Source organism: Haematobia irritans, chromosome 4, assembly GCF_050003625.1.
Source record: "Haematobia irritans isolate KBUSLIRL chromosome 4, ASM5000362v1, whole genome shotgun sequence".
NCBI classification, from domain to species: Eukaryota; Metazoa; Arthropoda; class Insecta; order Diptera; family Muscidae; genus Haematobia; species Haematobia irritans.
Genome location: NC_134400.1, coordinates 223,740,171 through 223,746,170, shown reverse-complemented (window position 1 = coordinate 223,746,170; position 6,000 = coordinate 223,740,171).

Below are 6,000 nucleotides of genomic sequence, written 5' to 3'. Positions count from 1 at the left end.
TTGGTTTCACTTGTTTTAGTGTGTAAAATATAAGGAATACTAATCCTTATATTTTACACAAATCATATGTAGGCCTTGATGGGGCCATATGTATGCTAAACGGACCATACCAATTTATGGTAGCTCTGTCCCAGTTTTTATCCAATTTTCTTAATAGAGTTCGTTCCTAAACATACCATGTTAAACTTCTCTAAATATAGTAAAAGAAATGCATTATATATCTCGTTAGATTAACTGAATCGCAATAGTGATTTGAATTAGATTTGTTTTTAATATTTGATTATATTGGGTTAATATTTCACATTTCCTATTATCGTTTTACTCTTTCTTTAATCTGCTTAAATATTGAATATTAGATTGGATGGGTAAGAGCCAATGAACTTTTCAAATATATTTCATATTCTTAAGCTTGAGTTTGTTTTACTGCCTTTTGCTTTTGTTTAACTCAAAAATGAATTCATTATTATAATGTGTTTATAAAATAAACAATATTGTGTTTTTTCTCTCATTTTGTTTTATTTCTCCGTATGTAAGTCATGCCGGCATGACTGAATGACTCCACTGGCACTATGTATTGTTGTTTATTAGCATAATTTCATTAATTTTACTTTTTAATTTTTGTTGTTTTCTTTTTTTTTACACTCAATCAGTTCTGTCTGCAGCTCAGACAATTTCAATTGTTGACTTTTTTATGCCACTTTTACTTTTATTCCATTGAATTTTCTTGAAAAGCAGCAAAATATGTGTCTGTCCATATGTTGCGCTTGGTCACTTGGTTGGTTGTCCGATAATTTATTCTGATTTCGAAGACATGAAAAGATTATGTTCAATTATGTTAACAACAACGATTTAACGACTGTGAAAAATATTTACATACTCACATTTACCAAACCTAACAACAACAGCGAACGTTCTATAACTCTTGTAAGCCAGACTTCGAGATTAGATTAAGCCAGCCAGCTAGGCAGCCAGATGGACTGTAAGGTAGAATGTCAAGTAGTTCAACATTTTACCATATCTCACATCTGATTGACGCTGAATTTATCAATAATGTATTTTTAATACAACTGTTTCTTTGGATTTATGTCCACCTACACTGCAAAAAAATATTGACCTTATATGAAGTTCTATGCATCCTACATTTTGGAACATGTAGTGTACACAATATTTGGGACACATTTCTTTAGAATAAATAAATTTTAATTAAAACAGAGTTCATAATCATTGCCTTTGGGACAGGAATTTTAAAAATTTACGTCTCTCCTTTATAGCCGTATATCCTTTAAGTAAGGCCAAGCCAATTGAATCTTTGGCTTAAAAATAAAAAAAACCTCAGTTATAAGCTAAGGCTTATTATAAGGAGTTTTCATCTTTGGTATATTTTTAATTTTTTGTATCGCAAAAACGAAAATGAAAATTTTATTAATAATACTATGTACCCTAATTTTAGTTTTATACAGTCTAGATTTTAAGCTAGATAACTCCCCAAAAATTGTGTGATTTCTTTTTACAGATGCCACATCATTTGAATCATTTTCGGTGTCGAAAATGTCATCACTTCACTAAAACCCTTGAAAAAGAAATTCCGTAAAAAGAAAGTAACTGCCCATGTTCCCAAATCCACTTCAGGTGAATGTGCATCAATTCCACGATTTTCGTGTCCCACAATCCACTTTCACCGGAATTTTCGTGAAATCAATTCACTTGCAAAAGTCTTGGTGAAAGTCGAATTGTGTCCAAGATGGGTGTATTTCCGGTTAAAAAATGTACTGGCGTAAAAAATTTGAAATGTTTATATTTAATACATGAGTTTTATTAAAACTGCGTCATTTTTAATAAAAGTCTTGGTTAAAGTTGAATAATGTCCAGGATGGGTGTATTTCCGGTTAAAAAATGTACTCGCGTAAAAAATTTTAAATGTTTTATATTTAATACATGAGTTTTATTAAAACTGCGTCATTATACCCTGCTCCACACTGTGGAAGAGGGTATTATAAGTTAGTGCATATGTTTGCAACACCCAGAAGGAGACGAGATAGACACATGGTGTCTTTGGCAAAAATGCTCAGGGTGGGCTCCTGATTCGATATAGCCATGTCCGTCTGTCCGTGAACACATTTTTGTAATCAAAGTCTAGGTCGCAGTTTTAGTCCAATCGACTTCAAATTTGGCACAAGTATGTGTTTTGGCTCAGAATAGATACCTATTGATTCTGGAAAAAATCGGTTCAGATTTAGATATAGCTCCCATATATGTATTTCGCCCGAGATGGACTTATATGGCCCCATAAGCCAGAGTTTTACCCTAATTTGCTTAAAATGTTGTACAAGAAGAGCAATTAGTACTATAGTCAAGTGTGCCAAATTTTATTGAAATCGGTTCAGATTTAGATATAGCTCCCATATATAGCTTTAGGCCGATTTACACAAATATTACCACAGAGGCCAATTTTTTGCTCCGATTTAGTTGAAATTTTGCACAGGGAGTAGAATTAGCATTGTAGCTATGCGTGCCAAATTTGGTTGAAATAGGTTCAGATTTAGATATATCTCCCATATATAGCTTTCGCCCGATTTACACTCATATGACCACAGAGGCCAATTTTTAACTCCGATTTAGTTGAAATTTTGCACAGAGAGTAGAATTAGCATTGTTGCTATGCGTGCCAAATTTAGTTGAAATCGGTTCAGATTTAGATATAGCTCCCATATATATGTTTTTCCGATTTCGACAAAAATGGTCAAAGTACCAACATTTTCCTTGTAAAATCGCCACTGCTTAGTCGAAAAGTTGTAAAAAAGACTCTAATTTTCCTAAACTTCTAATACATATATATCGAGCGATAAATCATAAATAAACTTTTGCGAAGTATCCTTAAAATTGCTTCCGATTTAAAGGTTTCCCATATTATTTTACTAACATTGTGTTCCACCCTAGTGCATTAGCCGACTTAAATTTTAAGTCTATAGATTTTGTAAAAGTCTATCAAATTCTGTCCAGATCGAGTGATATTTAAATGTATGTTTTTTGGACAAACCTTTATATATAGCCCCCAACACATTTGACGGATGTGATATGGTATCGAAAATTTAGATCTAGAAAGTGGTGCAGGGTATAATATAGTCGGCCCCGCCCGACTTCAGACTTTCCTTACTTGTTGTAATTAAAAAATAATAAATTATAATAAGTCTATTGATTCCACTTATTTTTATTTCCGCCTTAGTGGATTTTTGGGTGATTTGTGCAACCCAGCTGGTTACAGAAAAGTTAAAAAAAGAACGTGGAATTAAGAACACCAAATTTTCACGTTCGTGGATTTGACGTGAATATTAGAAGTGGATATCGGAACATGGGTGAACATTTCGTACTTTTAACGAAAGGTCTCTTGATTTTTTCGTTCTTTTTATGAAAAGAATTTTTTGGTGTAATTATATTCGAAAATTATCTTGCAAACCAAACAGACAGACGCAGTAAATGAAGCCGCCGAGTCGAGTGTTTTTTGGCAGTCGACGCCACCGCCAAATATGTCGACTGATCTCGACAAATTAATCAACAATATTTATTAAAAATATACAAATTTATTAAAAGTTGTATTTTCTGCCAAAATTTTGAAATTTCGATCCACAACTATTCAATATTAGGTTTCCATAACAATTTCGCAAAAATCTTGCTCAAAAGATTTGAATGATATGTAAATTTGATTGTAAGATTGGTTGTGCAACTAATCTCATAAACATTCAGATAACATCAATTTAATTTTATAATGGAAAATGTCCTCCGCCATATATACAAATTTTTAGCGGCTTAGCCGCCGATAAAATTGGTTCGGCTTCGATCTCTGCACATAAGTGTGGAGAGACTGACTTTTTGCGATTAGAGTCCGGAAAACATGAAACGCACATTGTAAAACCATACATTGCATAAAAGTATATTTATTCATGCCAAGTAGCAGACCAATTTGTCTCCTAATAAATGCTAGAATTCCTTGTCCCATCACAGTTTTTTGGATAAAAAGAAGACTTTTATATGCATTGAAGGTTTTGATTAACACCCAATCTCATTGAGAGCATTTTCAATTTAGAGTACGTTGGCCAAATATGTAAACATTCTTTTAAGCGATCGTACATGGTTTCTACTTTTACCCAAGTAATAGTTCATAATTCTTTAGAGCTAATGTCCGAGTAAATTTTCCACCTGCTCCAAATGAATGAGAATTTAGTGTCTCACATTAACCAATTTCTATGGTATCCTACCGTAGTCCTTCTTTCGAATGTTTCTTCTGCTGCTGAAATGAGTTTTCAATTAAACCCTCTCAATTGAAATTCCTTTAGTTGGCAGGCCGAAGACATGAAAAAAGAAGTCAACGCGTCATGGTTCCACGTTGAATATCATTTTACCTTAATTTATAATGTGTCCTGTTCGCATACAGATCCTTATCTCTACATACTGGAAAATGCATTTGTGTTTGTGAGTGTGTAATAAACCAGTTTTTCATTCATTTGATTGCACCTTGTCCTAGTCCACAGGATATCAAACCATTGCATGGAAACTTTTAATGCCTAGCTCAAAGCCGTTGCTGCTCTAATTCTTTGACCATGAGATCATGGATCCGTTACAATTTCGAGTGTTTTCTTTGGTCTTGGGGTAACATTCATTTTATGACATTCATCCTGCATTGAGACCACTTTAAGGGTGAGAGAATGTCTCCAATGTCTATCTTAGAATGGTGCACCGTTTTACACGCTAATGACACTCTAACGTGAACTTGACCATGGCTATCTCAAGGTAAGATCTTCATGGAAATAATGCAAGACCATTACAAATAACATGGTACACACAGTGGCATTACACAATGCAACCGGCAGTTGCTTAGCGAACTTCATATTCAAATAATGAGAGATACATAATGCTCTGAAGAGAAAGGTAAAATCCAATTTAAGTATTGTTCTTTGAGAAGAGTTATCATTGTATTGGGCTTTTGTTGCAACAAAAGTCGGCGGAAGCGCCTATATTATACCCTACACTGAAAAAAATATTGACATAATATGGAAGATTATGCAACTTAAATTTTAGGACATGAAATTTATGCAATGTTAAGGACAAAATTCTTTAAAATAATGTCTTTTGAATTAAAAGAAAGTTTATAATCCTTGCTTCAAAATTTTTTTAATTAAATTTAGGACATAAATCTTGAAATTTTGCGTCTCTCTGCTGAAGTGGTAGATCTTTGAAATAAGTCAAATTTTCTTAAAATAAAGAAAAAACTTTTTTAATTTAATTTATCTCAACTGGCATTTTGAATTTTTAAATTTAAGATAAAATCGCTTCAAATATAGGATAAGCCTTATTTTACCATTTAGCATTTTTTTAGCATTAAGAAAACTGTTTTTACTTTGAAGTACCTGGATTTTAAAATTGGAATTTGTTTGTACATAAATACATTTATTAATGAGAGAATAAAAATTCCATGAATGAGATCTGTATCCAATTTTAATTTTATTGATCCTAGATTTAAAGCCAGGGAGGTCCGTAAAAGGTGTCTTTATTTTAAAGAAGCCGTATCTTTGGGTCGGAATCAATACCAAAATCCTTAATCCTTAATCCTTTTTTTGAGTGTACACAAAATTAAGAGGTCGCTATTATGTCTAAATCGCTGGTCTGACAGTTGACCGTTTTATTCCAGTGAAAGTTCATTTTATTATACACACAATTTTTTTTTTCTGATTCAATCACCAATTTAATTGATCCAATTAATTTTTTAATTGAAATGTCATCAATCACGAAAATGATAGTATCAATCACAGTTTTAATTGGGCATAGAAAAAATTCTTGATTAAAAAATTGATTGATTTTTTCAGCAAATTTCAATTAATTTTTTATTTGATTCAATTAAAAATTTAATTGATGTTGATTGCAAAACTCAATTAATTTATTAATTAAAAATTGGCTTAGAGTTTTTATTTGGATTAACAAATGATTGTTTGAAATACATTTTTAATT